Raw genomic sequence first — 27,089 nt, 5'->3', positions numbered from 1 at the left:
CTGTTAGTTTTAGTGATGGGATAAATTGCGATTTTCCGAAATCAGTGATTTCTGTGAATGCTACTTTTCAGTATCTGTTATTCTTAACTGTGATTTGTCGCAGTTAAGAGTCGCAGTTAAGGAACCTAGGTCGTGTATCCTTTCGCCACTGCTATTTCTGCGATTTCTGCGACTTCCGTGATTTCTGCGACTTCTGCTCCTTCTGCGATTTCTGCTACTTCTGCGATTTCTGTGACTTCTGCGATTTCTGCAACTTACCGCCGTATGAATAAGTTACATCTGTCCACACAGAAAATTGCATCTCAACAAACCTGTCATTGGGAAGTATGTTTTACGTTTGTTCTTCCGTTGGCTTTAATTTTGTATTAAAGATACAACTGTGCAAATATTAATAGTGTAATTAATATGTAAGTAGCCATACAGTACCGTAATAGTTAGTGTTTAGAAAATGAATTCTAACACATTGTTGTGTTCACAGATACTCGAACTACATTTCAGTCACTCAGTAAAGTGATAACTCAAAATATCACTGTCAACAGATCTGGAGAAATTGCCACTGCGTCTTTAGACCGTTTTCGTCAGACGAGAGGTTAGTTTCTAAGTGTTTCGATGGACTTACTTACTTCAGTGAGATTGTTCTTGCAAATGTGAAATATACCCCATTCAGTGGCTTTCATTACAGCAAATATTAGCAATCTACTCTGTCAATTATATTGCTTGTAATTAGTGACAGCAAAAATTGTTTAATAATCCTTGTGATTTTGCAGACACAGTTCTGACTCTGATTACTGGTTGCTGTACGTATCTATCCATATCAAGGCTGTTGAGAGAGACTCATGAAGATTCAAGACAGCTCTTAGAGGATTTGCAGTTTAAAAGTGACATAATTGTGAAATAAGTGTGCAGATGAGTGATTAAACTGTGATTTATTGAAGTTGTTTTGCGATTTTAAAGGAATAATAAATGTTAAATACAGTGAGTGAATAATGAAAATCTCATTTTCCACATGTTAAGCCGTCCTATACCCGTAATTTTCCGCCACTTATTTATTGGTAAACACTTGTTGGAGAGTGACATGCCGCCCCCCCCCCCCCACCCCCTTTCTCCACAATCTTGGTGTGACACTGACCTGTAACACATCCCAAAGTCTACAATATGAATTTTGAGGCTGTTGATATGAAAGTGGGAAGTACAAATCTTCCAGTTAAATCAGGAATAGCTTAAGTGCATTACTTAAAAGTAACACAGGAAAAGCTTACTTATGTAGGTGGTAGTAGTGTCGGCAAAAGGTCTTGTGTGTGAAGTTGCCATGTAGAACACCAGCTGTAAAACTTTTCTCCCGAGTCTTGAACTGTGTCAGAACAAAAGTGAGGCATTCATATGACTCAATAATACCGTTTTCATTTCACTACATTTATACAGATGTCTGAGTTCTGCTGTGTTAACATTGCAAAGCCCTGTAGGCATGTGGAGTATTAACCAAAACTGTCATATTGGAAGCAGAAACAAACACATTTGTTACGTTACTTGATATTTTCAGGAGAAAAAGGCAATGTTGCTTCTTATTAATATAATACATTCAGAGTCACAGCTGTGTTTGACCAACCATAACTGATGCTGAATGTGCATGTCGTCATATAATATGAAGGGCTTATTCCAATAGTGGTAAAAGTCCATTACCTCCACTTTTCTGTCTATAATGCTTCTGAAATTAATGATCCAAACAAATATAAATAAAGGTTCATCATGCTTGAATATTTCTGGTATCTCAACTGTAGATTTTTCAGCGCTCATTTAACTTTACGACTCTGTATCTCAAAATGAACAAAAATGGACTTGTACCACTATTGAAATAAGCACACACAGCACGTGAGGCACAAGGCTCTCATAGCGAAGTACGTACGTCGGTCAACAGATGGCACTAGGAAAAGAATGTTAACTGTGCTTTTCAGTTGCTACTTGCGACTCTTAGTTGCGATTTGTCACAAAAATCACAGTTTGACTCGGTAGCGAATAGCATAGTATGAACTTTGCTCAACAGATGGCACTGTTAACTGCGCTTTTTAGTTGCTACTTGCGACAGAAGCGTCTCGCGGGCCCCGAGGAATCATGACGTCGTCTCTCACGCTACGAGGCCAACGTCAGCCTTTCTGATGACGTCATGACGCGATTCTTCGGGGCCCGCGAGACGCACGTACTTGCGACTCTTACAATTACTTGCGACTTGTCACAGTAATCGCAGTTGGACTCGATAGCGTGTCGCAGAGATGAGCGTAGTACGAACTTTGGCCAAAAGATGGCACTGTTAACTGCGCTTTTCAGTTGCTACTTGCGACTTCGAGCCGCGACTTGTCACTGAAATCGCAGAAAACAGTTCGGAATTCGGCCAACAGATGTCTCACGGCGTTGAATGTGAAATGCTACATGCGACTGCTAACTGTGGTTCAAATGGCTCTGAGCACTATGGGACTCAACTTCTGAGGTCATTAGTCCCCTAGAACTTAGAACTAGTTAAACCTAACCAACCTAAGGACATCACACACATCCATGCCCGAGGCAGGATTCGAACCTGCGACCGTAGCGGTCTCGCGGTTCCAGATTGCAGCGCCCAGAACCGCACGGCCACTTCAGCCAGCTCTGCTAACTGTGACTGAAATCGCAGTTTGATTTTGTAAAGTTGTTATTCTGATATCTGTGACTTCTCAATCACTGTGATTTCTAACAGATACGCGATTTCCTGCCCACAACTAGTTAGTTTCCGCGGCAGTAGTGCGTCGGCATTGTTGCAAGACGTTTGAGTGTTGGACGTGACTGCTGCAGACATGTTGTTTGTTATAGGTGTGATCTTGTTTGTTACTAATGAAATAGCATGTGTACCACGAATGCCTTCAAAACCCCTATATTATTCGAAGGGTTCTGCTTCGTTAAGGTATTTGGACACCGTGGATGAAAACGTTTGTGGATACAAGGTAAGGCATCACATCAATATCACGTTTAACAATCACTAATTGGAAGACTGCTTATGTCTTTGTACTAGTATTGTAACGCATGTTTGTTGCCTTTTCTTAATCCTGTGTATGGAGGTTGTACTTCTACTAAAAAGGTTCGCGTTTACCACGCTTTGCGCACGTAGCAGTCGACAGTATTCATCATTATTATCACCCAGTATTGTTCTACGGAGGTACCTGTCGAATACTTCAAATCAATTATGATATCCTTCTACCGTGTTTACTGTACCGGTACACTGTTGTGGCTGGACTTATGTCAGATAATCTACTGCAACAATATTTGTTACTGCAGTCTGTGACACATTAAAGGAAGATGCGGTTTGTAAAAATTGTTTGTTTTGAATACTGATAGTTGCGTTCCTGGGGCTGACGGGAAGTAGCGTGTGCTAGGAGTGGTCACATAATTGCTAGTGGAAATTGTTTAAAGATTGCCACATGTGCGATGAATGATTGAAGGATCGAACTTCAAGATAGTGATAATTTTTTTAAAATTATGCCCTGTATAATTATTTCAGGAACTTTGCTTAAGAAACCACTCCGTTGCTTTAAAGGTCCTTCAGACACCTAAAAAAAAAAAAAATCCAGGAAGAAACAATTTTTTTGCTTTGCGCTTAACAGATTGTACATTGAATCTTAAACAATCTAGGAGTTTTTTTTTTGTTTTAAGGCAAAGAGTCATTACTTTACCTCGCAAATGTGCACCGTAACAAATTGCTTATATAGTTTCTTTTTTAATTGTTGTGTTTACTGCTGTGATTTGTGTGTTGCAAATTCTGATTCTGCCTAATTTTTTTCATTAATTATTAAGACAAAGCTATTACAGTGTAAACGAAGAAGTAATTTACTTTTTAAACAGTGCTACATCGCTGTAATAAACTGATAGATTTAAATTTTATTGTCGATCTTACGTGAATATAGCCACGAAGCTTAATGTTTTGAGTGTATGCCCGAGTTGATGAGATGGGATTTCTACTAATAGGTACTGCCTCGACCGCAATTTGCCGTAGTGGACACTAAGACACGACATACGTAGTGTATTTTTCTGTTTGAGACAATCAGATTAACTCTGAATTTACGAATACCGGATGAATCGTCAGCAAAACATGTTGAACTTTCTAAATAAAGTTTATTGTTGTCAAGACAGGAATATGAATTTTAATGATTGTGAGACAGCGAATGCATGAAGGGCCTTGAATTACAAATGAAGTTATTGCTTAGCGTGAAGTGACGGAGCGTAAGCTCGGATTGGGAACGATCAGAAAGGAAATCGATCGTGCCCGTTTCACAGGAACTGAAACCTCAGAAACTTGAAGTACGAAAGATATGAAGTTGCTGTAGAAACCCAACCAATTCTGCGATGATGAGGCCCTTAAGTGCATCGGTTTTGACTATTCAGTCGGTTCATTGCAGAATCGTATAGTGTAGGTTGGTGTAGGTGATAAAAGCTTGGTCTGAGATGAGCTGTTTGACTACAAGCTTTGTTCCAAACCTACACGGTGTGCTCCCACGAAAACAACTCCAAAGCCTCTCCGCCGCGGAGAGTGGTTAACATTAATTTTATTTACCAGGTTTGTTCAGTAATCAAAGCCAATTTACACCAAGCGAAACGTCCAAGAATGGTCTGCAAAAAAATTGAGCTTTTAGCAGGACAACGCGCAGTTTCTCATTTCGATTATTGGAAATCGCCAACTGACACAATTGTGACTTTAATCTGTTTCTCCGTCTGAAAAGATGGCTTGGGGACAAATTATTTTCTAATTGAGGTTCATTGTAAATGTGAACTCGTATTTGGCGGAATTCAGCGACTTTTTTTCGAAATGGTTCTAAGAAAGCTCGCCGAAGTGTGCGATAATGGTAGGTTGCCTAGCCGAAATTTGAAGTTATAGTTTGGAAAAAAAATATTTTTTTCTAATTTGTTACAATTTTATCCATCGGTATTCATGTACAAGGAACTTTAGATGACAACGAGACAGATGGAAGAAAGTAAGCAAGTTGTTTCAGAAGTTATCACTACAACCGCTAATACTTTTACATTTATCCCACTGTGAGAAAAGACGCCAATGCCTTTATGGAAAAGAATTTGTGGTTGTCTACAGAAATATGGTTGTACCCAGACGTGCAGCTCTCCGTGCGAAGCAAATCGACAATCGCGAACGTCTTCTCCAGGACTCCGAAAATGAAGAAACCGCATGGGGAGGGATCAGGACATCCGATCAAATTTCTGCACCGTAGTAGACAACATGCGAGCACGTCCAAGTGTACGTTGCAGAAGCTTCGCTGGGAAGCTCTTTAACATCTCTCTCCACGCGATTTCCATATTTTTGGAGATCTTAAGAAAGACATTGGTGGCTGTCGATTAGCTTTGGACGAAGAGATGTACGCCTGGGTACAATCGTTGTTCCCTAGTTAACCGTAAACATTATTCCATGAGGGTATTGACCGTCATGTCTCCCTATGGGACAATTCTATTAACAGTTATGACGATTACTTTTGAAATAATAAACAGTTTACTTATTTTTCTATTTGGCTTGATTTAATTTGAGTGCCCCTTATACTTCGCCATTTTGTCGGAAGTTCGTAGGCATGCAATTGATCAAATGTAGAATTTGAGGAGACTTTAATTAGGACACTATTGTTCTTATTCCTCCCTTAACATTTGGTTACTGTTCGACTATCTTCTGGTTACTAGAACGATGTACATTTACTTCAGAGAGTCGGTTGCGATCAAGCTTTGAAAAGTAGCCTGGCAGTGACGTGAATAGATTTATGGAAGCCATCCAATTGCATATACGTGGTCAGGGCTACAGGATTACGAATGAGATAGTCCAGGGAAAAGTCCATAGTGTAACGTCGTAATAACCGAGAAGTGTACACACTTCATATGTATCTTCACATAGTTTCGTCTTCCTCGTCGAAGTCTGGCTATTCGCGTAATTTTTCTTTAAAGATTTTGGGGTGCTACTCATCCTCTACTGAGACACAAAGGAATGAGACTTAACATAGTACTAAGGAACTATTTCTCTTGCGCTACCGTGTTTCGAGCTTTAACTTTGTCCTTACGCTGTGACAAGTTTCACACAAATCAGTCAACTGAGTTTCAGTAGTCAAACAGTTTCTACTGCAAACGTTTATCAGTTTTGACACAAAAGCACTTACAAAAAATGTGTACGCACCAGATATGTCCAGGGAGCGTTTGAATCCACACGTGCCTCAGAGTGTTTCTGAATGACAGCTTCTGTAAAGCCGTTTTCGCCTTCCAGCGGAGCTCAAGAACTGATCAATAGTAAGGTGCCTATGAGTTTTGATGAAACTTGATAAAACTAGTAAAATAACACAGTTGAAGGTCGATAAGCACTCATACCTAAAGGCAAACAGTTTTTTTTTCTGCACTACATATGCAGATCACAGAAGAACAAGTAACGATCTACCACCCCTCTTGATGACAGATCTACATGGAACAACGTGCTTCCTTCCCAAACTTATACAATTCGGAGATGACGTGTATTTGTGTATGAGGCAAGTGCCACAGTGCAGAGGAATTGCAAAAGATATAGAACACGCACTAGAATGCGGAGAAATGTCTTAGCCATAGGCCAGAGGGCTGTCAATTCGGCACCCACTAAGGCCCAGGAACTGCTTCATCTTTCGCTCTGACACAAACAGCCTGAACCCGAAATCTGCCAATGGCTAGGAATAATCGTGAAGAGCGTAGCCTGCTGAGAGGAAATGCTAGCCAGCTTCCCTAAGTCCTCCAACCCATACAGATTCTGTACTAGGGAGCCAAGACAAGTAGTGCGCGCACTGTAATTAATCTTGGAACAACACTCTTAGAGATGATTTACAAAGTGTTGCCAGTTGTTTGGGGCAGTGGTTCCCAACAAAATTTTCTCGAGGACCCCCTCATCAAGCATGATTGGTACCTTGTCATATCACAGTATCAAGTACCTCAAAAATGCCAAATTAAAGAGTATTTTTATACGTTTTCTCTTTTTGGTACTTAGAACAAACATTAACGTATTCATTATTCAAAAAATATTGAGCTTGAAACTGCTCATGTAGGAAGCGACCAAAACAAAAAATCTGGTATCGAACGAAATATATTTAATATATTTTTTTATTCTAATAGCATCTTGCGGACCCCTCTGGCATAGCTCGCGGACCCCTGGGGGTTCGCGGTTTACCTGTTAGGAACCACTGGTTTAGGGAAATCCCCGCAACAAGTAAGCTGTGTATTATTCCAGGTGGAAATTGTGTGTTATTATTCGAACGTAGTTTGCCGGATTTTAGACGTTTGAGCAGTGGATTGTGCGTGCTTGGAGAAACATATTGTACCACGACTTTACTTTCAACGGGCCTTCGAACTACAGTGCTGATCCAGGGACCGACGAAGTTCGTGGCTGCAATTAGGCGTCGAATTGTTCTCGGAAGAGCCTTTACGCCTTTTAGCGAAACTCCCTTTGTTACAACTATCTGCCGAACAAACCTCATTTAGTTTCTAATCGTGGTTTAGTTTTCACCTTTGATACTTTTGTCTGTTCCCTGTCCAAGGAATATTTTTCCTTGTTCTCAAGTTACTGTGCGTGTTATTGGTAAAATTTTTGATGTGAAACCGCTGCAAGGAGGGGACACAATCCAAACTCCGTGTCATGTCCAGGGTACGTGTTGAGCAACAATCATTGCGGTTGTGACATTTCGTGATTTCCCGACGGATCTGTTGCAAATACGCTTCTCTGGTTTGCCGCCGGTTCGTCTTGTGTAACTCGCACAATATTTCCTCGATGCAACTGCTCGACATCATCGGAATTTAAAGGTATTGTCCACAATATGCTAGAGAAGTATGTGCCTAGCAAAAGTATAGGGGAGGGAAAGGATCCACCTTTGTACAACAAACATATTACGAAGTTGCTGAGAAAGCTGAGAATTTTGCACAGTCGCTGTAAACGTAGTCACTGCCCCACTGACAAACAGAAATTATGCGAAATGAAAGCAGTCGTCATAAGGACAATGAGAGACTCTTTTAACGAATTTGAAAGCAATATTTTATCTGCAGATTCTAAAAATAACCCCAAAAAACTTTGGTCGTACGTAAAATCTATGAACGCTACAAATAATTCAATACCTCCTCTTGCTGACAGTGCGGGTAATGTAACTGATGATGATAAACAGAAGGCCGAAATTCTAAATCTAGCTTTCAAAAACACATTTACGATAGAGGACTGCAGCACCATTCCCCCTTTCAATTATCGAATAAACGAAAGGATGGCTTACATAGTGTTAAGTGTATCTGGGATTGTAAAACAGTTAAGATCCTTAGACGCCAGGAAGGCATCTGGCCCAGACGGTCTCCCTGTTAGATTATGTGTTGACTATGCTACAAATGTAGCACCATTCTTATCAATCATCTATCAGAGATCATTGGAACGGCGGAAAGTTTCATGGGACTGGAAGAAGGCCCAGGTCATAGCAATCTATAAAAAGGGTAGAAAACCGGGTGCACATAATTACCGGCCAATTTCACTGACATCGATTTGTTGTAGAATCGTGGAACATATTTTGTGTTCAGACATAATGACCTTTCTAGACTCTGAGAAGCTCATCTGCAGAAACCAGCACTGTTTTAGGAAACAGCGGTCATGCGAGACACAGCTGGCCCTCTTTGTGCAGGATATACAACAGCCTCTAGATACCGGCTCCCAGGTTGATGCCATATTTCTCGACTTTCGAAAGGCATTCGACTCAGTTCCGCACTGTCGCTTGCTACAAAAAGTGCGCGCTTACGGTCTATCGAATGACATATGCAGTTGGATAGTAAGTTTTCTAATAGACAGGGAGCAGTATGTCGTCCTGAATGGGGTAACTTCAACAGAAACAAGACTAACTTCAGGTGTGCCCCAGGGCAGCGTAATAGGTCCTCTGCTTTTTACGATTTACATAAACGATCTGGTTGATGGTATTGACAGCGGCCTTAGACTGTATGCCGATGATGCTGTAGTCTACAGGAAAGTAGTATCACACGAAAGTTGTGAACAAATCAATGAGGATTTGCAGAAAATAAATGCGTGGTGTAATGACTGGCAGTTATCTCTCAATATTAGTAAGTGTAACCTACTGCATATAAAAAGGAGAAAATCCCCATTAATGTATGAGTACAAAATAAATGATCAGTCTTTGGAAGCGGTAACATCAGTCAAGTCTCTGGGTGTGACTGTTCGAAATGATCTCACATGGAATGGTCAGATTACACAAGTAACGGGTAAGGCGAACTCTAGATTGCGGTTTATTGGTAGAACCCTGAAGCGATTCAGTCCTTCAACAAAGGAAATAGCTTACAATACGTTAGTTCGTCCAGTCTTAGAGTATTGTTCGTCTGTATGGGACCCTTACCAGTTGGGTCTGCTTCAAGAGACTGAGAAGGTCCAAAGAAGAGCGGCAAGATTCGTGACTGCTACATTTAGCGTTACAAATCTCATAGAAAGTCTGAAGTGGGACACACTTGCAGATAGACGACGCGCTAACCAGAAGGGGCTGCTCACTAAATTCCAAAATCCGATCATCGCCTAGAATGTGGAGCATATACTATTACCACCGACTTTCAAATAGCGCAATAATCTCCATTCAAAGATAAGGGAAATTAGAGCTCGTACTGATGCGTTCAGACAATCGTTTTTCCCTCGCGCGATCCGCGAGTGGAACAGGGGTGGGGGGGCGGGGGGAATATGACTTTGGCGCGAATTGTGCCACACACCGCTTGGTGGCTAGCGGAGTATATATGTAGATGTAGATGGTGGTAGCTGTTGCTGTCACTGCTGCAAGGCGCGACTGATGATAATCGCGCGACTATGTCGGAATTTATCATTACGGGAGCAGGCAATACGCGTGCGCCGGAAGACGTTCGTAGTCGGAGGAAAGCGGCGCACCTGGTGCCCCCTGCTGGGAGCCGCAGAAAGGCCATCCGTGCGTTCGCTATGGGCAATGACTGTGCTGCCGGACGCTCCTCCGGTTAAAGTTTGAACTAAATCTCAGTTTCGCGTTGCGTCACTTGAGGAATCTGAAGTTCTTGTTGTCCCTGATTTTGATTTAATAGCAGCCAGTGTTGGATTCCAGGTGGCGCTTAGTTGAAAACCTGCATCCCTGTTGATAAGATTGTCCGCCGTGCGGATATGTATGGCTTCCTTAACGACACAATCCCAGAAAGATGACGCTGGGGATAAAATTTCCGTCTGTTCGTAACGCTTACGCAATGCTCCGCTACCGCTGATTTATCAGGTTGTCCCAGGCGTGTATGACGCAACGTTCTTGCACGGTTCGGCATGTCTGTCCAAATTAATATTTTCCACAATGGCATGGGATTTTATACACGCTACGTTTCCTAAGGCCAAGGTCGTCTTTGACCGAGTACAATAAATTCCTCAATTTTGCTGGTGGCCGAAAACACACTCTTGACGTCGTGCGTTTTGAGGATTCTTTCTATTCTCGAAGACATGCCGCCAAAATAGGGCAAGAACGCTGTTGCAGTGGGTGCCTCCGCACCTTCATTTCCATCCCTCCTTCGAGTTTGCATGGAACGGAATGCATGGCGTATCTGCCTATCGGAATAGCCATTCTGTTGTAATACCGTTCTCAGGTGTTGTAGCTCACCAGGTAGACTGTCAGCATCTGAGACTACATGTGCTCTGTGCACCAAAGAGCATAGGACACTACCGCGTTGCTCAGGATGATGGCAACTTGTGGCCTGCAAATATAGCTCTGTATGAGCTGATTTGCGATAGACGCTGTGTCCCAGCGTACCATCAGCTCTTCTTCTGACTAAGACGTCCAGGAATGGTAAGATGCCATCCTTTTCCACTTTCGTAGTGAACTGTTTATTGAGATGGAGCAAGTTCAGATGTCGGAGAAACACAGGTAATGTCTCTACTCCTTGGGGCCTCACCCGGATGGGTGTCGTCCGGATGAGCAGGTTAACGCATCACGATTAACGAGGAGAGCTGTTGGACGTGGTCTTTCGGTGGTTTCTTACGCCCGCAAACATGAGGAAGACTCTCTCACCCGAACATGAGATTTGCGCTGGACGCATACAGATGGGATACACAGATTGTCTCCCAGGTGGTGCATTGGGACGGAGGGGGAGGGGGGGGGAGAGGGATGCCTTCGTCAGGAAGGGTATTCATCGCAAACTGTTACTAACATTGCATCAACCATATAACAATTGCCGACCCCGTGGTGGACAGGAAAAGGCAGGGCAAATGAAGAAGGAGAAGGTCTGGTAGAGGATTCCAAGCGCTTAACAACGATGTAATCAGCGTCTTTGCTGAATATGAACGTATGAATCCGGTAACACAAAGTTCGCTCCGTCGAGCAGTATTAGTACTGAGTAGCCCTTGCACGAAGGCGCAAACAACGGAAGTAATGTGCGAATCTTCTATCTGCAGGAAACGTGTCAGCACCATGAAATGGTCCCGACGGCATGCGAAACGTTAGCGAAAGCATTCCGAGCAGATTGATCGCTGCAGAACAATTCAATAGTTAGACAAAATTCATTTTTTCTAGCAGCTTTGACAGCTTCTTTTAATTGGCGACAGCTTCTGACGCGATGAGTGAATGCTATTTGAAGTTGGCCTTATTGTCGAGAGCATGAGAGCGGCGTCATTCATGTCCAAGCACTGGTCAGCAAACCATATCAGAAAATAAACTAAGAGGGCGTGCTGAAAAGTAATGCCTCCGAATTTTTTATATGAAACTTTTAAAGCTTTTAAATAAAGCAAACTTTGTTAAAATTCTCTCAGCGAGAGACCATTTTGCCGGCCGGCGTGGCCGAGCGGTTCTAGGCGCTACAGTCTGGAACCACGCGACCGCTACGGTTGCAGGTTCGAATCCTGCCTCGGGCATGGATGTGTGTGATGTCCTTAGGTTAGTTAGGTTTAAGTAGTTCTAAGTTCTAGGGGACTGATGACCTCATCAGTAAGTCCCGTAGTGCTCGGAGCCATTTGAACCATTTTGGAGACCATTTTGTTGATAACGCCACTGTAGAATCTTTGAATTTGTTAATAGGGCCACAGCCGCACCTCTGCTTCTAGCGCTTCATCACTGTCAAACTGAAGTCCTTGTAGATGTTCTTGAAACTTTGGAAACAGATGACACTCGGATGGGGCCAAATCGAGGCTGTATGGAGGAGCATCGATCAGATGTCGCAGCGCTCGAGTGTTGTCTGGGATTGTCATGTTGCAAGAAATGAATTTCAGTAGGAGGCACGTCTTCTTCCATTAAAAACTCGATTACAGCAAGCTATTTCTCACTCACCGATATAGTTACATTACACACTGCCGTATTACACTCTCCCATGTTAGACATTGCAATTCGGGGCGCTCTAGCGGTAAAGGACAGCAAATATAGAGACATGAAGGATAACGATGTAGAATCTTAGCGTTTCTTTTATTTAAAAAGCTGTAAGAGTTTTCGCATAACAGATTCGAAGCATTACTTATCAGCACATCCTCGCACAAGACCAATTTCATTAACCAGTAATAATAATAATAATAATAATAACACGTTCCCACATTCAAGTATGCACTACAAAACGTACTGGAGAATGATGAATACAAATTATACTGGAACAGGACCATTATAACAGATAAAACAACACCACATAACCAACCTGACATCATACTCACCAATAAAAAGAAGAAATTAACATAACTAATCGAAATATCCATACCCAATACAACAAATATACAGAAGAAAACAGGAGGAAAAAAATTGAAAAATACATCCAACTGGCTGAGGAAGTCAAGGACATGTGGCATCAGGATAAAGTTGACATTATACCAATTATACTATCAACTACAGGAGTCATACCACACAATATCCACCAGTACATCAACGCAATACAGCTACATCCAAACGTATATATACAACTACAGAAATCTGTAATTATTGATACATGTTCAATTACCCGAAACTTCCTGAATGCAATGTAACATATGCCGTACAGTTAAAGGGAAGTCACGCTTGATCACGGTCCGCGTCGCTTTCCATTTTTAACCAGACATAACGTCTGAGAAAGGAAAGAAATAATAATAATATGCTAAAAGTGATGTATGTAAAGATCCAAAATGAAACAGTTAGTGGCTGACTGGTAAGTAAGTGTATAATGCATAAAGAGTACCATCCTGTCACTTCTGTTGGGAGCTGGGAAGACAGAAAAATTTAGTAACTTTTCGACAGTTTTAAAGTCATTATCGAGAGAGAGAGAGAGAGAGAGAACGTTCCGCGTGAACTCTGTACTGTCATACTAACTACCTGCAAAATGAACTCCTTCTTGCAGACACCACGGTACATAAGTTTTTAACAACTTCACAAATGTGACGCGTCTCTACAGAAAAAAATGTATATGCTAAAGAACAGTATCCCATGTGGAGGCACACAAGAAAAACAATACTTAGGCTTTGTGATTAGACGGAAGTTTAGTCACATCCAGGTACTTGCCTTCACCAACCATAGATTTTTCCCGCACTTCCAGCTATTCCACTCCCCTTGAGTTTTCTCTGAAGGGTAAAGCTACTGGAATAGCGGATTGTGTCACTATTTTTCTGAAGAATCTGCCGCAGCGCTGCAAATGGAAAAATGACACGAAGCTAATAGTCAACAGTAGATGAGGTCGTTTGATATTCTGCGCGATATCAATGGAGATACTATCGAAGACAGTGCTGCCAAAGCAGCGTTACTAAACACAGCCTTCCGAAACGCCTTCACAAAAGAAGACGAAGTAAATATTTCAGAATTCGAATCGAGGACAGCCGCCAACATGAGTAACGTAGAAGTAAATATCCTCGGAGTAGTGAAGCAACTCAAATCACTTAATAAAAGCAAGTCTTATGGTGAAGGCTGTGTACCAGTTAGATTCCTCAGAGTATGCTTTCATACCTCCATACTTAACAATCATATACAACCGTTCGCTCGACGAAAGATCCGTACCCAAAGACTGGAAAGTTGCACAGGTCACACCAATATTCAAGAAAGGTAGTAAGAGTAGTCCACTAAATTACAGGCCCATATCATTAACGTCGATATGCAGCAGGATTTTGGAATATATATTCTGTTCGAACATTATGAACTACCTCGAAGAAAACGCTCTATTGACACACAGTCAACATGGGTATAGAAATCATCGTTCTTGTGAAACACAACTAGCTCTTTATTCGCATGAAGTGTTGAGTGCTTTTGGCAAGGGATTTCAGATCGATTCCGTATTTCTGGATTTCCAGAAGGATTTTGACACTGTACCACACAAGCGGCTTGTAGTGAAATTGCGTGCTTATGGAATATCGTCTCAGTTATGTGATTGGATTTGTGATTTCCTGTCAGAGAGGTCACAGTTCGTAGTAACTGACACAAAGTCATAGAGTAAAACAGAAGTGATTTCTGGCGTTCCCCGAGGCGTGTTCTTCATTAGTTTTCAAAAACTGAGCCAAAGACTTAGCAGTCTCGTTCGATATCATCCATCTACGCTATGAGAACAACTGACATACCGGATGATCAAAAGGTCAAGTGTAGATAGAGAGGTACAAATTGACACACATGCTTGGAATGATATGGGATTGTATTAGAAAGAAAAAAAAAAAAACACCCCATATTGCTAGACGCGTGAAAGATCTCTTGCGCGCGTCGTTTGGTGATGATCGTGTGCTCAGCCGCCACTTTCGTCAAGCTTGGCCTCCCAGGTCCCCAGACCTCAGTCCGTGCCATTATTGGCTTTGGGTCGCAAGTGTATCGTGATCGACCGACATCTTTAGGGATGCTGAAGGACAACATCCGACGCTAATGCCTCACCATAACTACCGACATGCTTTACCGTGCTGTTCACAACATTATTCCTCAACTACAGCTATTGTTGAGGAATGATGGTGGACATATTGAGCATTTCCTGTAAAGAACATCATCTTTGCTTTGTCTTACTTTGTTATGCTAATTATTGCTATTCTGATCAGATGAAGCGCCATCTGTCGGACATTTTTTGAACGTTTGTAGTTTTTTGGTTCTAATAAAACCCCATGTCATTCCAAGCATGTGTGTCAATTTGTACCTCTCTATCTACATTATTCCGTGATTTATTCAGTTTTCAAATTTATACTGACTTTTTGATCACTCGGTATTTTATCTGGCAGGCTGTCTGAATTTGCGCGCAACGCCAACGGCCTGACTGGCTAACTTCAATGCTAATAAACTGGGAAACGGCGCAAAGTATCGATTTTTCTCTTAACAATTATTACTCAGCACAACCTACTCCGCGACACCCTTGCAAGCGTTTCAGACCGTTTCTTATCACCCTATATTCCAGATGAAGAGAGAACGACTATGGGCAAACGAATGACATGCACTACCCAATAAAAAACTGATCATCATAAAGTGTAAATAACTGTCTTAAAAAACTGAAGATCATTGACGTACCGGTAAATGATTTGCGTGTTACGGTATTTTTCACTACTACTTGCCAGGACTAACGAGCAGCCACCACCTACTGATATCGAGCAATTGCCTGGAACAAATATTGTGACATTTACTGTACAAAACGTGTTCTGGCGGCAGACTCGAGGGCGTTATATTTAAATAACTAACAGGTGTAAAAAAAGGACAAAAACATACGTGAAGATAATAACCATAGATTGCTAACATTGTATATGCACCTTTGTAAGATCTTCGGAAGAAAGAATTTGTCAGTCTTCCATGCTTGTGCTCAGCAACGAGAGTTTGCCCTTTCTCAAGCGTTACTACGCCGATGCTGATTGATGGCCACTCATTTTTGAATCTTAACATTTCGCTGCAACTACCCAATGCACACCCACAGGGCTTCCTGACTATTTCTGTAAGGTAGCGCTGTAAGAACACAGTAGCGGCGTGGTTTGAGGCACCATGTCATGGACTGTGCGGCCTCTGCCGCCGGACGTTCGAGTCCTCCCTCGGGCATGGGTGTGTGTGTTGTTCTTAGCGTAAGTTAGTCTAAGTTAGTTTAAATTAGTAAGTCCAGGGACCGATCATCTCAGCAGTTTGGTCCCTTAGGAATTCACACACATTTGAACATTTTTGGACACAGTAATTCCAGTCAATGTTAACAGCGGACCAGATCCTTCCATAATTGGATGAGATACTTAATAACTTGGGTGCCGTTGCATATGATAACCCTGGATTTCGACGCTTGTGTTATCTATTTTTTGATACACAAATGAGGATCACATCTCCGTTTTCTCTTTGTTATGTTCCTACATTTCTAGTTTGCTTGTATCATCGTCAACGAGCTAGGTGGCGCAGTTTTTAGCAGACTGGACTCGCATTCAGGAGGACGGCGGTTCAAAACTGCGTCCCGCCATTCTGACTGAGGTTTTCCGCGATTTCCCTAAATCGCTTCTGGCAAATGCTGGGATGGTTCCTTTGAAAGGGGACAGCCGGCTTTCTTCTCCATCCTTCCCTAGACCGATGGGACCGATGACCTCGCTGTTTGGTCTCCTCTCCGCAACCAACCATCATCTTCAAAAAAGAAAAAAAAATCATCCAGAAAACTTCACATATTATGGCGTACCGTACATCATTTGCTTATAATTATTAGGCAGGGATATTCTCTCTCTCTCTATCTCTCTCTCTCTCTCTCTCTCTCTCTCTCTCTCTCTCACACACACACACACACACACACACACACACACACAAAATGGTCAGATGTGTGTGAAATCTTATGGGACTTAACTGCTAAGGTCAACAGTCCCTAAGCTTACACTTTACGTAACCTAAATTATCCTAAGGAGAAACACACACACTCATGCCCGAGGGAGGACTCGAACCTCCGCCGGGACCAGCCGCACACACACACACACACACACACACACACACACACACATTTAACAATTATAACTACAGGGAAATAGAGAACTTAATTTTGACCTTACAGTTGCAGGAGATTTATTTTGCGTGATATAAAAATTCTGCTGCCTGAATAGAAGCTGTGAGGTAACAACAGTACCATTAAGGTTTTATGAAACAGTGAACACAAACTGATTTTGTCTTGTATTGATGATTGCTGTAAATATGTGTTCCACAATCCATGGTGGAATAGTGCTGTCAACAGAAGATCGCAAGTTATTCCATATTTCTATATTTTCAGAAGCTTTTTACACCGTTCCCCGCAAATGACTTTTGATAAGATTGCGAACCTATCAGCTCAGTTGTGTGAATGGCTTCGTGATGTCCCCCAGAAAGGCCATAGTTCGGAGTTATTGACAGGAAGTTATCTAGTAAAACAGATCTGATATCTGGGGTTCCTCAAGGAAGTATTATAGGTCCTCTGCTTCTCTTATTCTTCATAAACGATTTAGGAGACAATTTGAGCAGCTCTTAGATTGTTTGCTGATGATGGTGTCGTTTACATCTACTTATATACCCTGCAAACCACCGTGAGGTGCATGGCAGAAGGTACGTCCCGTTGTACCAGTTATAAAGGTTTCTTCCTGTTCGATTCACGTATGGAGCGCGGGAAGAATGATTGTTTGAATGTCTCCGTGTGTGCAGTAATGATTCTAATCTTGTCTTCACTATCCCTAAGTGAGCGATACGTAGGAGATTGTAGTATATTTCTAGAGTATTCATCTAAAGGCAGATCCTGAAACTTTAAAAGACTTTCTCGGGATAGTTTGTCTATCGTCAAGAGTCTCCCATGTCAGTTCTTAAAGTATCTCCGTGACACTCTCCCATGCATTAAACAAACCTGAGACCATTTGTGCTGCCCTTCTCAGTTTACGTTCAGTATCCTTGTCAGGTGTAGGCCTATATGGTACGGGTCCCACACACATGAGCAATATTCTAGAATTCGTAAGCAATCTCCTTTGTAGAGTGATTGCACTTCTCCAGTATTCTACCAATAAACAGAAGCCTACTACCTGCTTTACCCACGATTGAACCTATGTGATCATTCCATTTCATATCCCCGCAAAGTGTTACACCTAGATATTTGTATGAGGGGGCGATTCCAGTTGTGACTCAATTGATGTTAGTCATAGGATACTACGATATTTCGTTTTGTGAAATGCAAAATCTTTAACTTTTAAAGAAAGTCTCCAAGCTCTGCACCGCTTTGAAATCTTATCAAGATCTGACTGAATATTTATGCAGCTTCTTTCAGATAGTACTTGATTGTAAATAACCGCATCATCTGCAAAAAGCTTGATTTTACTATTAATATTGTCTGCAAGGTCATTAATACACAACATGAAGAGCAAGGGTCACAATACACTTCCCTGAGGCACACCTAATGTTACTTCTATACCTGACACTCTCTCCCCATCCGAGATAACATGCTGCGTCCTCCCTACCAAAAACTCCTCAGTCCAGTATCACTTGATACCCCCCTATGATCGTACTTTATACAATAAGCGTAGATGTGGTACTAAGTCAAATGCTTTTCGGACATCAAGAAACATTGCATCTATTCGGTTGCCTTGAGCCGAAGCTTTCAGTATGTCATGCGCGAAAAGTGCAAGTAGGGTTCCACATGATAAATATTTTCTAAATCTGTGCTGGTTTCCATAATTATGTTTGAGCTTAGAATATGTTCTAAGATTCTACAACCAAAAGATGTCAGGGATATTGGACAGTAATTTTGTGGATCACTTCTACTACTTTTTTGTAGACTGGTGTGACCTGTGCCATTTTCCTCGAACTGGGCACAGTTTTGTGTTCGAGGGATCTATGATAGATTATACACTCCTGGAAATGGAAAAAAGAACACATTGACACCGGTGTGTCAGACCCACCATACTTGCTCCGGACACTGCGAGAGGGCTGTACAAGCAATGATCACACGCACGGCACAGCGGACACACCAGGAACCGCGGTGTTGGCCGTCGAATGGCGCTAGCTGCCCAGCATTTGTGCACCGCCGCCGTCAGTGTCAGCCAGTTTGCCGTGGCATACGGAGCTCCATCGCAGTCTTTAACACTGGTAGCATGCCGCGACAGCGTGGACGTGAACCGTATGTGCAGTTGACGGACTTTGAGCGAGGGCGTATAGTGGGCATGCGGGAGGCCGGGTGGACGTACCGCCGAATTGCTCAACACGTGGGGCGTGAGGTCTCCACAGTACATCGATGTTGTCGCCAGTGGTCGGCGGAAGGTGCACGTGCCCGTCGACCTGGGACCGGACCGCAGCGACGCACGGATGCACGCCACGACCGTAGGATCCTACGCAGTGCCGTAGGGGACCGCACCGCCACTTCCCAGCAAATTAGGGACACTGTTGCTCCTGGGGTATCGGCGAGGACCATTCGCAACCGTCTCCATGAAGCTGGGCTACGGTCCCGCACACCGTTAGGCCGTCTTCCGCTCACGCCCCAACATCGTGCAGCCCGCCTCCAGTGGTGTCGCGACAGGCGTGAATGGAGGGACGAATGGAGACGTGTCGTCTTCAGCGATGAGAGTCGCTTCTGCCTTGGTGCCAATGATGGTCGTATGCGTGTTTGGCGCCGTGCAGGTGAGCGCCACAATCAGGACTGCATACGACCGAGGCACACAGGGCCAACACCCGGCATCATGGTGTGGGGAGCGATCTCCTACACTGGCCGTACACCACTGGTGATCGTCGAGGGGACACTGAATAGTGCACGGTACATCCAAACCGTCATCGAACCCATCGTTCTACCATTCCTAGACCGGCAAGGGAACTTGCTGTTCCAACAGGACAATGCACGTCCGCATGTATCCCGTGCCACCCAACGTGCTCTAGAAGGTGTAAGTCAACTACCCTGGCCAGCAAGATCTCCGGATCTGTCCCCCATTGAGCATGTTTGGGACTGGATGAAGCGTCGTCTCACGCGGTCTGCACGTCCAGCACGAACGCTGGTCCAACTGAGGCGCCAGGTGGAAATGGCATGGCAAGCCATTCCACAGGACTACATCCAGCATCTCTACGATCGTCTCCATGGGAGAATAGCAGCCTGCATTGCTGCGAAAGGTGGATATACACTGTACTAGTGCCGACATTGTGCATGCTCTGTTGCCTGTGTCTATGTGCCTGTGGTTCTGTCAGTGTGATCATGTGATGTATCTGACCCCAGGAATGTGTCAATAAAGTTTCCCCTTCCTGGGACAATGAATTCACGGTGTTCTTATTTCAATTTCCAGGAGTGTAGTTTGAAGGGGGATTAACTCAGCCGCAAATTCAGTATAGAATGCGACAGCGACTTCCATCGGGCCATGAAGCTTACTTAACACTGTTACAAGTACTTATTCCATTCTTCTTTTTAGTGGTATGGCGCAAGTCTCTTGTGTTTTCCTTTGTAAAGGATCATTTGAAAATGGAATTAAGCATTTCGACAAATGCTTTACTACCCTCAATTTCAGTTCCTGTCTCATTAGTGATTGGACACTAACTTTGCTTCCACTAACAACTTTAACATACGACCAGAATTTCTTTGGGTTCTGTGGAAGATCACTTGACAATATTCTGCTATGGCAGTCACTGAAGTAATCATGCATTGCCCTCTTGACAGCCAAAAGCGTTCATTCAGCATCTCTCTATCTGTAGCCCTACTCTTTGTTTTCCAACTATTATGCAGCAGTCTCTGTGTTTATTTAGCAGTTTCTTTGCAGCGACAGTATACCATGGAGGTTACCTCCCATTAGGAACTTTCTACTGATTACACAAACTATGTGATCAAAAGTATCCGGACACTTGGCTGAAAATGATTTAAAAGTTCGTGGCGCCCTTCATCAGTAATGCTGCAATTCAATATGGTGTTGGCTCACCCTTAGCCCTGATGACAGCTTCCACTCTCGCAGGCATACGTTTAATCAGGTGCTGGAAGGTTTTTTGGGGAATGGCAGCCCATTCTTCATGGAGTGCTGCACTGAGGCGAGATATCGATGTCGGTCGGTGAGGTCTGGCATGAATTCGGCGTTCAAAACATCCCAAAGGTGTCACGGGCAGTGCTGCAAAATGGTTCAAGTCATACCTCACTAACAGGAAACAAAGGGTGTCAGTGCAAGGGACTAGTGAATTAAGTCATCAGTCATCATCAGACTGGGAAGAAATTACATGTGGTGTCCCACAAGGATCCATCTTAGGGCCATTGCTTTTTCTTGTGTACATTAATGATCTCTCATCAGTTACACTGCCAGAAGCAGAGTTCGTTTTGTTTGCAGATGACACAAGTATTGCAATAAATAGTATGTGAAGTGTAGTTCTAGAAAGATCTGCTAATGATATTTTCATGGATATTAATAAATGGTTTAAAGCCAACTCACTGACATTAAACTTCGAAAAGACTCACTATATGCAATTTAGAACCTGTAAGAGGTTTCCACCCAGCATATGCATAAAATACGAAGAAGAGGTTGACAGTCTTAAATTCCTGGGATTACAACTTGATAATAAATTCAGTTGGGAAGAGCACACCACAGAACTGCAGAAACGCCTTAACAAATCTGTATTTGCAATTCGAGTGTTACCAGACATAGGCGACATAAAAATAAAAAGCTTGCATACTTTGCCTACTTTCATTCCATTATGTCATATGGTATAATATTTTGGGGTAACTCTTAAAGTCAAAGAAAAGTTTTCAGAGTCCAAAAGCGTGTAATACGTATTATTTGTGGAGTAAATTCACGGACGTCCTGTAGAAACCTCTTAAAAGAACTGGGTATACTAACTACTGCCTCTTAGTATATTTACTCATTAATGAAATTTGTCCTAAATAATATATCTCTTTTTCCAACAAACAGCTCAGTTCATACATACAATACCAGGAACAAAAATGATCTGCACAATGACTTAAAAACACTTACTTTAGTTCAAAAAGGGGTCCACTTCTCAGGAACACTCATCTTCAATAATTTGCCGGTAAACATAAAAAATTTAGTTACAAATAAAGATCAGTTTAAGCCTGAAAGACTTACTAGTGGCCAACTCCTTCTACTCCATCGACGAATTTTTTAATAGAAACAAATGACGTATATATTCATACTATTAGTATTGTTATTTCAGCTTAAAAAACAAAAAAAAAGACATGTTCCACATCCACGAGGATCTCCTCAGCACAGATCTATGGAACGTAAACTAATCTAATCTAATCTATAGGATCAGGTCAGGACTTTGTGCAGGCCAGTCCATTACAGTGATGTTATTGTCGTGTAACCACTCCGTCACATGCCGTGCATTATAAACAGGTGCTCAATCGTGTTGAAAGAGGCAATCAGCATCCCCTAATTGCACTTCAACAGTGTGAAGCAAGAAGGTGCTTAAAACATCAATGTAGGCCTGTGCTGTGATAGTGCCACGCAAGACAACAAGGCGTGCAAGCCTTCATGAAAAACACGCCCACACCATACCACCACCACCACCACCACTGTTGGCCCTACACACGCTGGCAGATGACATTCACCGGGCATTCGCCATACCCACACCATGCCATCGGACCGCCACGTTGTGTACCATGATTCAGCACTCCAAACAACGTTTTCCACTGTTCAATCGTCCATTGTTTACGCTACTTACACCAAGCGAGGCATCATTTGGCATTTATCGGTGTGATGCGTGGCTTATGAGCAGCCGCTTGAACATGAAATCAAAGTTTTCTCATCTCCTGGCTAACTGTCATAGTACTTGCAGTGGATCCTGATACAGTTTGGAATTCCTGTGTGATGGTCTGAATAGGTGTCTGCCTATTACACATTAGGTGCCTCTTCAACTGTCGGCGGTCTCTGTCAGTCAACAGACGAGGTCGGCCTGTACGCTCTTGTGCTGTACGTGCCCCTTCACGTTTCCATTTCACTACCACATCTGAAACAGTGGACCTAGAGATGTTTAGGAGTGTGGAAATCTCGCGTAAAGACGTATAAACAAGTGACACCCATAAAATGGTTCAAATGGCTCTGAGCACTATGGGACATAACTTCTGAGGTCATTAGTCCCCTAGAACTTAGAACTACTAAACCTGACTAACCTAAGGACATCACACACATCCTTGCTCAAGGTAGGATTCGAACCTGCGACCATAGCGGTTGTGTGGTTCCTGACTGTAGCACCTAGAACTGCTCAGCCACTTCGGCCCGCTCAAGTGACACCCAATCACCTGACCATGTTCGTAGTCCGTGAGTCCCGTGGAGTGCCCCATTCTGCTCTCTCAAAATGTCTAATGACTACTGAGGTCGCTGATATGGAGTACCTGGCAGTAGATGGCAACACAATGCACCTAATATGAAAAACGTATATTTTGGGGGGTTTATGGATACTTTTGATCACATAGTGTATCTTTATACTTGTTTTAGTTGTCTTTTGTACTTTGGTTATCACTGTTGCCACGACCGCTTCTGTGGCCTTAATTAGAGTGAAAAACTTAAAAGATGTTGCAGTTTGTGAGCAACATATAAATCTGAAAAGAGAAAGTGAGAGAGAGAGAGAACTGTACGAACCAAACATGTGAAACCACACACTCTAAGTTAGAAATGAATAAACCATGCAATGAAATACATTTTAGTTTACAAATTAGAAGGTAACATTTGTTAATTGCATGCCAGGTTCATGTTGCAGGCTACAATTGTTGGTCAGTGTGACCACCATCTGCATCCAAGATAGCCTGGAATCACACTATATGTTCCATTTCACAACTGTTCACTGCACTCTAAGAATGGTGGGCCATGGAATAGTCAGCTGTCCTGACCCTGCTCATGTATTGCTTGAAGATGTCACATTGTGTCTCATCCACGGAGCCAGTAACTTCTTCAACAATTTGTGGCAAAAATAGCTGTTGACGTGCTCCAGAAGCAATTCCCAAATCTCCAGTTAATTTGAACACTCTTCATTCGTTTAATTTGTCAGTACTAATGAAGAGCAGCAGCACTATGCTATATATTTTGATAAAACTGGTTTACAAGTAAAGTCCTGTTCACTTTGTTTGGACTTATGATGACTGTCTACAACTGTAATGCAAACGAAAGCTTGTTTCAACCCTATGTTGCCATACCTGTACTGGCACCTAACAGCATGTCATGATACTGACACCACTAACAATACAAATCTACAGCACAGCCTCAACAACATCCCTATAAAGTTGGGTACCCACATGATAAATAGCTTTTCTCCAACACTGTCTCATGTAGTGAAAGTGTAACTATAAACATCCTGCAAATACTGCTGAATAGAAGGATAGAAGACTTTTGAAAAAGAGCTTGCAAGAATCTGTATGTCAAGCAAGTTACATTGCCCTTAAAGTTCTTCTTCGAGACAAGAAGACGACTTGGAGAGGTGTCATGTTCTAAAAGAATGTAATTATGTATTGAATTATATTGTGGTATTGTGAAAAATAAATAATTTAAATTGTAAAAACTTGTTTTATGGGAAAGTAAATGTGGAACTGCTAAGTGATGTATTACTGTTTTGTTACAGGCGTGTCCAAAGCCAAAACCTGGATATCTGAATGTGCACTTGGTGCCACACACACATGATGATGTTGGTTGGCTGAAAACAGTGGACCAGTATTACTATGGAAGTGAGTAAAATTTTAAAATGCATTGAACATCTGACTATGATTCAATTTTCGCCCTTTGCTTCACCCCCTACCCCACTTTCTATCCCCCATCTCATTTGTAAGGGAAAACTAAGGAAAAATAGAGGAATTCTTATTTTACATAAACTATGATTGTTTTTTATATACTCATATTTTTCACCTTGTAATAAGAGTCAGTTTGTCAATAAAAATGAATTAGTTAAGTAAGGTAAGATAGTAAAGTACCAAGCCACGAATTTTACAAGAGAAGTTCAGGTCACAGATTTTATGAAAAATATGGTTTTGACACAGTATTGTAATTTAAAGATATTTATCAGTACTCAATATCCAATTAACGGCTTCACCTGTAGTTTCTCGGAAATCACTCAAGTTTCCAGAGTATCTTATCTTGGATCACAGTTAGACAGTATGCACCACAGTCTGCTACAATGTCCAACAGTTACATTGATATGCGATGATTGTTCATGAGATTAGGATTCACAAATGAAATGTCTTAAGAACTTCCTTTGTGTCATTTTTCAGTTAATCCGTACCAGTAGTCCTGAAATTTTCCTGTTTACATTTTGTATACTTTTTGTCATTTCAGTAGTAATGATACTTATGAAAAAGTGTGTATTCTTCATTATACGAAAAACTGAGTACTCTACATATACTAGTATATTTTTTCATAAAGTGTATTAATAATTGTGTTCTTGGTTGACATCATTTTGACTCCATAACTTTTTCTCCCAACTGTTGTTCACAATTTTTTTCAGCCAAAATGCTTGTTTTTTCTGATCAGCAGAGCATTTTCTTTCAGTATTTTCTATTTAGTCATTTCATTTTATGTGTTTCTGATTTTTACAGCCTGTCTTAAAATATTAAGTATTAATGATGTTGACATTATTATTTCTTCTTTTAATTCTTGAATGAGTGCTCTTTTATTTCCATTTTTCTTCCATAGCATAATGTGTTTACAAATCTAACTTCATACAGAATATGAATTGCACTGTAATAGTTAGATGTGTGTGCCAACTTTGTTGCACTTGGCATGTACTACAATTTGATACTGCAAGAGAATTCACAGAACAGGGTCTTTAACTTAATACAAAATGGAAACTCAAACTGTGCAGAAGTTTTGCTACTTCTGCTAGGTACACATGGAGGATGATGCCATTAGGAAGAGAATGTGCTCTGATAGTTTCATTTTGAATGTTGATAACAGGGTTACCTAGCTGTCAGTCATATGGAGACAAGCCCCAGTACCTATAGCAGCAAATAATTATGTAGACACAGAAAGTACAACAATATTATTTCAGCAAAATATTAATGGAATTAAAGGAAAAATCAGTGAATTGCTAATAAATCTTGACACTGACATTTCTAGTATCTCAGAGCATTATTTACTAGGTGAAGAAATACAAAGGCTTTCTTTGGAGGGATACATCTTATGATTTGTATACAGAGAGTTTGTTGCAGAAGAGAAGAGGAACCATTTATGTCAAATGTACTGACTCTTTCAAAAGAACTTATATATAAAACATTGCACGGACAAAATATGTAAAGTGAGTCCTGTAGTGTTTAAATTTTCTTGGAAAAAACTTTTCCTTAGAGGCCTCTCAGATCCCTAGTTTAGGCTACAGGGTTGTCCTCTCCAGACTTGACTACAGGGTTGGCCTCTCCAGACTGTGCTAGGCTGGGTTCTTTAGAAGAACATGAGACTGATTTTCTGTGGGGATTGCAACATAAACTTTCTGACTAATTCTCCAGAAAAATGAATGTTAATGGATTTATTTGAATCTTACAACCTGATACAGGTAGTATACTTCCCAGCTGGAGTTCACGGGAATTGCAACATGATCATATTTGATGGGCACAATGTGAGAAAAATTAGCAACAGTCAGATCATGATGCACAGATAGTAATATAGGAAAGAATCAAGGCAGAGTCATATCCCAAAGTAGTAAACAAAAGATTTAGAGATAAGAGTCCACTTGTAATGCAGACACTTAGTCATTCTCACGGGGCTAAGTTGGCAAGAAGTCTGCACTGCAGAAGACATGAATGACAAATATAATACATTTATTCAGATCCTTATCACTTGCTTTAATAGTAGTTCCTCTTTAAAAAAAAATGCAGGCACATATGCAGTACTAATAAGCAACCTCTTTGGATACCTATTGGTATTAAAATAATAGGAAGAAATAAAAGCTTTATCATAATATGAAGAACATTCAGAGCTTGGTAACAGAATTTTACTACAAATAATACTGAAAAGTGTGGAGTAATGTCATCAGTTAGGCTAAAACAATATATTACATCAAGAGAAATAGGAAGCTCATGGGCCAGTATTAAAACTATATGGTCATTTATGAATATAGGTGCTCATCGTGTTACACCTTCTTTGTGTGAGAATGAAATTATTAGTGATCCACCAGAGTTGTGCGAAACATTTAACAATTGCCTCAAGTCAATAATTGGTGAGTAAAATGAAACTTTTATTTGTACAAGTAAATATGTAGAACTTTTGAAATCTGGTATTCTGACGCAACTAAATCACATAG

General features: G+C 41.7%; 1 pseudogene; it reads left to right on the top strand.

Annotated features, from left to right (window-relative positions):
• The first annotated feature begins 2,828 nt into the window (after nucleotides 1-2,828).
• The window catches only part of LOC126199186 (lysosomal alpha-mannosidase-like), a 153,703-nt pseudogene continuing 129,442 nt past the window's right edge, over nucleotides 2,829-27,089 (top strand).

This window comes from Schistocerca nitens, chromosome 1, assembly GCF_023898315.1.
Source record: "Schistocerca nitens isolate TAMUIC-IGC-003100 chromosome 1, iqSchNite1.1, whole genome shotgun sequence".
NCBI lineage: Eukaryota > Metazoa > Arthropoda > Insecta > Orthoptera > Acrididae > Schistocerca > Schistocerca nitens.
Note: the sequence above shows the minus strand (reverse complement) of the source record. Positions and strands in the feature narration are given on the sequence as shown.